Source organism: Phalacrocorax carbo, chromosome 4 (assembly GCF_963921805.1).
Source record: "Phalacrocorax carbo chromosome 4, bPhaCar2.1, whole genome shotgun sequence".
NCBI lineage: Eukaryota > Metazoa > Chordata > Aves > Suliformes > Phalacrocoracidae > Phalacrocorax > Phalacrocorax carbo.
In genome coordinates, this window is record NC_087516.1 from 31,781,834 (window position 1) to 31,791,062 (window position 9,229).

Sequence of the window (9,229 nt, forward strand, 5' to 3'; positions counted from 1 at the left end):
GTACATAGCAGAATGTACGATTTGCATTTACCTTAGGGTGATTCTGTGATCTTGACAACTGTATGTCCTAACTGCACACCAGCACGATTTCTGGAAGGGTTTGTTCACATGTTCTTCTTCCACAAGAGGACAACTTTTTTGCAAGACTCCTGAATAAGGTCACCCATGCTCATGGAAAGGTTTTAGAGAATTTAGGGTATGCTTAAAATGTGTGACACACCATATGTTGCTGCCGTAGTGCTGAATCCAGCATCTACATCCTGGGATAGCACGCCTTTTGGGCTGGAGTGTCCACGAAACTCATCTCCAGTCTCAGCTATGAGGTTGGGGTGCAAGAGTAGAGCAAAATAGACAAGGCAGACATGTGGGACTGCTGGCTGATGCTGTACTCCTTGTAGGCTTGAAAAGTGATTCAGATGCTTAGATGATGAGTACAGGTTGAGTATGTTTAGAACAGAAAAATACAGTGAAATGAACAAGTGAGACATATATACAAAGCAAAAACATTTTATTTGTAACAATACCAAACAGAAACTAGGCAAAATATCATGACTCTTGGAGAAGAGCACTGAAAATTTCTGATGAACATTTGTTTCTAATATTATAAATTAACAAATTATATAAAGCAAACTGTGCAGTAATACAAGTGAACTACTAATGCTGCAGTATAGATGGGTAAAATTATATTAAAACCCAACAAATTACATGCTTCCACAAATATGTAAAGTTAATCTGTGTGTAGCACACCGAGGAAAGCAAGTCAAGTTTCTAGCTGGGCTGCTTGTAAGCCTTTATTAAAGCAACACAAGAATCTCAGTGGGCATCTCACATTTTGCATGTGCAAATTTGCATGTGCAAATTTGCATGTGCAAATTTGGGGACAGACTCTGGTCCTGTGATTCTTACCCCGAATTAACCAAAAAGAACATATGTTTTTTTGGACAGGATAGGAATCATAAATCCAAGCATGCCTATATTTTGCCATCTGATCTGCTTTCTGAATTCCAGCTGAATAGGTCTGAGTAGATGTCATAACTAAAGGGATCTTAGATATTCACTCAAATGAAGATCCTAGGGCTCACTTCAATGTTATAGTATTGACTTCAATGCCATCTGTGACACTGAACTGCTGCACAAGGGCGAGGGTCCTGAACAGTTCCTGCATTGTATTTGCCAGTCTTGTGGGGATGTTTCAGGTGCACAGGCCCCTCTCTGTAGCTGTCTAAACTGAGATATCTTAATCTGTGAGGACATACTTGTAGCTCAGGTTATATAACTAAACATATCTTCAAACAGATGGCTCAGCAGCATCCATTTGTCTGATTTAGGGCGAATTGTATATGTTGTGCAAGTGTAAGTGCAGGGATGTGCTTATCAAGCTCTAAAAATCTGCATTGTGGATGCAGAACTAGTGCACAGCTATGTGACAGGTGGGATTGGTAGTGGTTAAATGGGTAGAAGCAAAACAACTTACTGTGTAAGCATATTCAGAGAAGGTATGAAGATAGTAATGAGGTAGCTGTAAGGATCATGAATGATACATGATCATAATGCTATACAAGCAGAAACATATTTTCTATCTGTACAAAAAAGGAAAGTAGAGCGGGAACATTCTTTTCACCACGCTGTGCTTTTAAGCACGTAGCAATAGCTTTAATCCACCTCCATTTCCGCCTCCTGGTTTTCAACAAACTTACTGTTTTCAATGAGTGAGCCGCTTTCAGAGCTTGTCGTCTCTCGTTAAGGCCATTAGCAATTGACTTAGTCGCTTCCATTGGCTCTGGAAAGAAAAATTTGTCTTATGGCATATCTTACACAGCTTTTGTTTGTGAGGGGTGGGCATGCCTGAGCTGAAGACATATCAGAGAAGCCACTGCCCAGGATAGCAGGGCATGGGATTCTTTTCAGGTAAACGGGACCTAAGTCTACATCTATACTGACAAGGATTAAAAAAAAATAGGGGCTTGGACTCCACCACTGAGCTCCAATTGTCCAAACTGTTTACCTGTTAGCATGCTTCCTGCAATATTCTGGCAGATGCCCATTAGGATTTCACCAGCCAATTCCTGAGCTTGACTCAGAGGACAGCACAGGCTGGGGATTTTTCCTAAGAGGTGGTTCCCTGCTCCCTGTCCCATGCAATAACACTCAGCGTCATGGCCAGGGAGTAGGTGTGCTGTGGCCTTTAGATTCATTGGTTTGAATGCAGCGTAGCATACCTCAGTCCTCTAACTTCCGTGTCCCTCCCTGATACAGATCAGCCATTTCCCTTCAGATCTTTGTTTTAATTCTTGTCAAAACATGGAGTTGCTAACCTAAAGTCTACTAGTGCTCAAGAAGAACATTTTACACATCTTTTTCATTTAAAGATTTTGGAGGGACTATGTTTTAACCACATCTTTCTATTCCTCATGTCAGGTGCTTTTCCTGCCAGTGGTCACTCTCTCAAGGCCCAAAAGCTTCAAGTGAGATCAACAGAGAACTGCTAACTTCTCCTCCCTGCCAGTGGCATTAGTGTAACAACGGTTTGCTTCCAAAGGAGAAATCTGAAAGTCCTCAGAAAGGGAGCTTGGTGGGTAAGTCTAAAATAGTTAACCATTTCAAAGTCTATTAGATTTCTGTTATGTGCTTTGGGTGATCTTACTCGTATTAGGATCTCACTTCAGAGAAACAAGAAAAGTGAAGCTACAGCTTTAGTAAACTAAACAAAGTGCATTTTCAAAATGGGATGTAAAATTCGGAACTATGATTTGTTCTAAAAAGAGAAAAAAAATGTTGACAACAAGGGGAAACCTCTGGTAAAGACCCAGCTGAAATTACAAGGCAACTCCCTTCAAAATCCAGTTAGTTCCATAATTTCCTTTCCCAGTACTAAAATCACCACCTGAGAAAGCTGTAGCCAGCAGGGTAGCAACTCAGTGCTTACTGCCCCCTGCGACTGCAGTGAGTCCCCTGTTAGCATGGGTTTTCTTGGGAGGGGAAGCTGTAGGGGAGCTATTGCCTGTAATGAAGAAGAGAAATTTCTGAGGCCCAGCATACACTGAACTCATCTGCCATCTGAAGAAAGAAAAACATTTTAAAAATGCACACGGTCTTCTTGTAATGGTTCTTGTTCCACTGTGAGTATGGGGAGGCTGTGGACATACCATCTTTCAATACTGTCTACCATCTAGCTGCATGCGGCTACTGCCAGCATGACACATATGCACTGGCGTTTAGTGGTGCGTCATCCATTGCATGGAGGGACTGGTGGGATGCTCACTTATTATATTTCTTTCTGTCCTGTACACCAGACACTGGTTTTAAGCAACATTCAAAACTATTTGTTAACTGTTCTATTTTTACAGAGTTTTGGTCTCACTCAATATACTAAAATCACATGAAAACTGAGCCACATACACCTATTTCCAAACTGTGTGTGTCATGGTCGGCACAGTACATGAAATCGATAGCAGCCATTGTATCTTTCAAGCCCAGTAACTCCTAGCTGTATTTTTTTTTCAAATTCTAACTAGATTTGTAATGCACCTGGTAAATATCTGCCTTTTCAGAAATACAATTTAACCTCTGCCAAAATAAGCATTAAGAATACCACTGCAGGTCAAGTAGTTTACTGTTGGTATGAGCAACAGCATGAGTAACCCATAATTTGAATCTAAAATGAATAATGAGTAGCTGCCATTGTACAATTTAAGACTCTAAGCAAAACAGAAAGGAGTAAGGAAATCCAAGAAAAAGATTCCTGAAAAGGCAAAAGAAAAGAACGTTACAGCCGAGTTGCTTTTCTTGCTTTAGCTGTGACACTGAGGTGGGAGTGCAACTGCGGAGGTGAGTGGAGCCTCAGATAAAGGTTTGGAAAACCTATAAAACCTGATGAGAACAAAGAAGCCCCGAATTGCTGCGGGAACACTTTGGATCTTAAGGAGCTGAGTCTGAATGAAGTATACTAATTCCAGTTTCCCACATCTCCTGGGACAGCTGGTCAAAAGACTGGTAAGACCCTGTTAACAGAGTGCATAGAGTCAAAGTTGGCACCATATGTAGACAAATATTTTCTCTGACAATGTGCACTGTGCTGTTCTAGTCTGTTTTAAGCTGTTTCTGAGTTGAATGCCTAAAGTGGTCTGGGATGGGGATCAGTGTTTAGAAAGCTAAGTTGAGCTATGTCTTTTTAATGGACTTAATGTGAGTTTTGGGACAAATAATTTGATCTCCTGTGGCACAATGATTAACTTAATAGGGTAAGCAAAGTTTATGCTTTCCAAAGAGAAGTAGGAGCATTAAAGGCCTGCAACTTCCTTGACCCAGGAAATGGCAAGGATCTGTGTTTATTGTACAAGGGCACTATTCACTCTCTGTTTGCCCTCTTTTACCTTTACTTGTCTCTAAAGCTGAATTTCAGTTCATACTGTAGACATTCAGTGAAGTGCATTTTTATTATATGCTTAAATTCAGATCAAAATGTCAAAACATTATAGGAAAGTAATCTTTATTCTTAGCCACAGAGAGGAAGTGCATATACTTCAAAAGCCTGTCCTTGTGAAATGTCTGCAGCACTTGTGCAAAGGCAAGAAATTTAAGTGCTATCTGAGTGCTTTGTCCTGCAAGGAGACCGCCATTGAATAATAATTAGTCCTTGTAAGGTAAATAAATGCAGCTCTCCTTCCCTGCATGCCAAACAGGGTCTTAGGATGCTGGGATGCACCTCAGGGTCTGACAATATGCTGCCCTACCATCTATAGTGCATGGATGTCAGCAGTCCTGAAACACTCGTGTTCCCCTGTCTGCAGCACAGTTAGACACAAAATTATGTCACGTTGTTTCTGTTTGGCATCGTTATTTTATTAGCAAACACCCTGTCCCTTCCCTACCACAAAAAACCCCAACAACTGCTTCTGCTACTGAAAGTCGACGTTACAAAACAAGGGAGAGGAAGGTTGATACCAAAATGAAGCTCAGCAAAGAAGCTGAATCAAAAAAAGGTGTTCTCAATCTGACTGATAAAGACAACCATCCCTCTGTGTTCATCTTTCTTCCAAAATTTTGACTCAAATAATTTTTAATTGATTTAAGTCAAAGCTAAAATATATATATATGAAGTACAGCTTCCAGGTGTACAGATTTTACCCATCCTTACAGTAACTTGGCAACAATTTCAGCTGATATAATTGATGTATTTTGTCTACCTGTGGATTTGGGGTTTGGAGTTGTACTTTCTGGAGAATAGTCAGTGGGTCTGCTTGGGTAAGATAGGATATAGATTAAGTAAGGATGGCAGAACTGGCACCTTAAGGAGTCCTGCTTTTTAATGTAAATTTCTTGGATCTATTGTTGCATTTCATAATAATATATTTTCATTTTGTAATAATTATTTTTCAATTAAATTTTCTGCAACACCATTACAGCAGTATCTCACTTTAGTCTCTGATAGTGAAACATGAAAGGAATTTCACTCTCTTGTGGTCAGTTCTGCTTCCTTTACCTCTTGCAGCAACTATATTGAAAGCACAAAGACTCATACTAGTGAGGTGAATATGACTTGTCCTATAAAGCTTGTTTATAATACTTATGTATTAAATAATAGTGCTTAGCACTTATGCAACTTAATGCCTTATAATCTTCAAAGTACTTTACGAATCTTAACTAGTTAATCCCCACAGCAGCTCTGTGTGGTAGCTTATGAAGGCCACACATTAAAAATCTCCCACAATATAAGCTTGCCTGCATATTAAGCCCATGTGAAAAAATATCTGCACAGTTATGTCCTTGAAGTCATGAGTGTTTAATTTTACTGGACTGTAACATGCCCTGCCTTCAATAAATTAGGTCTGCTTTCTTATCCTATTCAAGGCAAAACCATTATACCCTGCAGCATGGCTCAGCACAGAGTATTATCACAATTTTGAGGATATCTTTATTATTAACGCTCCTGGAAGCAAATAAGAAACTGAGAATTGTATTTTTATTTAAGAAATCAAGTTTCTAGTGCCAGTGATTGCAGAGAAAATGTATGGGAAAGGGTCAGGAACTCTCTAAATTTAGACTGAAGCACTCAGGAGAGTAACTACCATTTTTAACCACTTCTTTTGAAAATGTGAATTTTATGATATTGAGATTGACTAGCAAACAAAATATGCTTATACTTAGTTTCACTGGGAAACTTAAGCCTTCAGAGACCCCACTTCATTTAGGAAAGAGTATGCTTTTCTAGCTCAAATTTTCTTTAAAATTTTGTGTGCCAGAAGAAAATAATATTGAATAGTTATTGCTTTGGCCTCTTTCAGGTCTAAAATTTCCCATTAAGTGGAAATACTGTTTTTAGTCCACTGTAATAATGCTAACTTACTGATAATGTCACAAAAACCGCTGGTTCCAATTTTTGTTAGTTCTGCTGGAAAACTTTTTCAAGGAACATTACAGTTTGAAGGTAACATTATAATTCTATGCGAAGACCAAATTCACCAACCAAAGATGTAATTTATTAGCTCATGATTACATCTCAAGCATCTCCATAGAAAATAATCCTCTGAAAAGTGTTTCTTCTTTCTAATACTTAGGCGCAGAGAGGAAACAATGGCTTTGACTGATGAGGCCTTCTTCCGAGAGAAGCAGATAGAAAGCAGAGTTTTTGTCACAAATTTTTTTAAAAAATAATTAATTTTCCAGAATGTCTACTGAGACAGTGCAGCACTATTTATAAATACAGTATGATCCTTCCCCTCCAAGATTTCAGGCAACTTAATGCCTTCTTTTTGCTTTCATCTGCAACTGTCTCTCTCTGTAAAGCTTGTAGTTTGAGAGCTGATCCTTTGCAAAAAGGAAGCTCTATGATGTCATGAAGACCGACATCAATTCCTTATTTGCCTTCTGCCTCAACCTGCAAACTTTTGTTTCCTTGTTTTTCACTCTCTTTCCTCCTGTCTTTGTTTTCCTTCCTTTTCTTTTCATTTTTTTCTTACCTTTGGAGAAAAGTCACAAGTAACTTTTGAAGGCATAATTAGCAACCTCTGTGACCCTATGGTAAAACCCTTTACCTGATTCACTACTAAAGTGCTTATCTAAGGGTAAGAATTTCAGACAGACCAGGGAGAGAGAAATTTCCACATGAGAGATGATAAGGGATGAAAAGAGAGCCTAGAAAGTAACAGAATAAATGGATGGGAAGACAGGAGGAGGCGTGATTAGCCAGTCTCACATGCCTGCCACTACGTAATTTCAAATGTTCCAAATGGAGCCTGGTATTCTGCAGACAAGCTTGGAATTAAGTACAGTGTTGCAATGCACATGGACAAGAGGTCTGAATTAACGTTTTGTGGGTAGCCTTCTGGCTTTCCCAACCTTTGGCCACTTAATTAAATTAAAGGACGTAAATCCTTTTTAATATAGAAAAAATTGATCTCGATGAGGTCTTTTAATTGTTTAGGGAGGAAGGCTTGTTAAGGACTGCAATTTATTATGTAACTGTAGATACATAGTACTTCAAAGGAAAAAGTATTCTATTTTTACTCTGCTTAAATTTGTATACTGTGCTGAGACGTTAATACCTGTAGTTTTTTTCCTAGAGTGCATTAAGCAACATGACTAACATTTAATTCAGATTCATCAGAAGCAGAAAGTCTGCCAGAGAATCTATAGGACCAGTAGATAATCATGGTTTTGAAGAGCGTCCAGAAAAAAATTAGGTTGTAAGGGGAAAGGCTGCGTGAATTCACCACGGGAGAGTTTTAAGAGAGTCTACATCAGAATCTTTTTCAAGGAAGGTTAAATTTGAGGCAATTGTTTCAAACTGAAGAGCTTTGACAAGTCAATAATTATGTCAACAAATAATATGGACCGGATGGTATTCACACTTGAGGAATTTTTAGGAAACTCAGGTACGAAGTAACTGCAGGTGCTGAGCTATGAACCGTTATGTGTAGCCTTTTTGCTGAAAACAGCTTGGTACCCAAAGGCAGAATGAGGCAAATATGATGACACCTTGCAGAAAAGATCTCTGAGAGAACCTGGGAACTAGGGACCCTAATTTTTTGGCACCAGTCAATTTAGCTGACACTACATTACAGAATTAAATTAGCAGACGTATGTGGAAGTAAGGAATAACAGGGACAAGTCAACGCAATGTTTGTAAAGGGCAGCCATGTCTTATAGATCAGTCAAAGCTCTTTGAAGGAGTTAAGAGGGATAATTATGATTTAGCCAGCAGCCCTGCCTGTTGAATGCCTTGACAATAAAGACCAAGAGCTTCATTGTTACTCCATGACTTTGGTATATTTAATAGAATATTAGGTTCATATGTCTTCAGTGTAGTTTTTCTAGTCTTCCTGTGTCACTGTTGGTTTTTTCTTTTTTGTTTTTAGTTCAGGTGGGATTGTCAAAATAAGGGGAATGCATGTTCCTGAGTAATTTTGGCAGTTTTGAAAATCCCATCAATACACAGTCATGTTCCCACTAGTTCCCCATAATCCTGTCTCCAGGTGCCTTCAAAGTTGATTTGAGCAAAAGGCTACCCGTAAAAGTAAATAGTTCAGTACCTTCAGTACTTTGTGCTGTGTCGAGTTCCCTGCCTGTCATACTGGCTTGTATTGTTTCATTGCATTCTTCTCTATCTGTAATCTGTTATACATAATTTATAAGGTCTTGGGACAAGACTATCTCTTTAGCTTGTGTTTATAGTGCTAATAGTATCGAGGTCTTGGCGCATGGCTGGGGTTCTGTGTACTTGTGTAATAAACACCTATAAATATGTGAAAGTAGAGAAACAGTTTGCCATTTTTAGACTGCTTTAACAGGAATTGGGGCTGGAAGGTAGCGGGGGGGGAATTACACACCCTCCACGCTCCCGGGATGGGCAGCCTTGCAGGCTGCACCTAGTCGCAAAGGTTAGCTTTGAGCTTAACCTTTAAATGAGCAAGGGCTAATCCTCCTTGGCCGCTTTTCTCACCAGCAGAGACAGCACGGCTCCCATCAACCTCCGTTTAGGGGAGCTCGGGGACCCTGCTGCTCCCCCCTCCCCCAGCGCGCATACACCCCCTTTGACGGAGCATCCCATCATCTCCATCAGCACCACCCTCCTCATCTTCTCGCAGAAGACGCCCAAAGGATGAGACAAGACCGCAAGGAGAAGAGTTAACAGGGGAATTGATAACCCGGCCCTTTTTTCCCCGCCTCCTCCTCCTGCCTGAGGGGAAAAGGGGGGGGGATCGGGACCCGCCGACCGGGGGGTGGCCCC

The 9,229-nt window shown here is 40.0% G+C and overlaps 1 long non-coding RNA gene across 1 annotated transcript in view; it reads left to right on the forward strand.

The window, feature by feature from the left end:
- LOC135313055 (uncharacterized) overlaps positions 1-9,216 on the forward strand; it is a 47,479-nt gene extending 38,263 nt beyond the window's left edge. Inside the window, exons 2-4 of the long non-coding RNA XR_010372627.1 lie at positions 2,419-2,576; positions 3,796-3,993; positions 8,945-9,216. This is a non-coding gene — a long non-coding RNA (uncharacterized LOC135313055). The remainder of the gene's footprint in view (positions 1-2,418; positions 2,577-3,795; positions 3,994-8,944) is intronic.
- Positions 9,217-9,229: the final 13 nt, after the last annotated feature.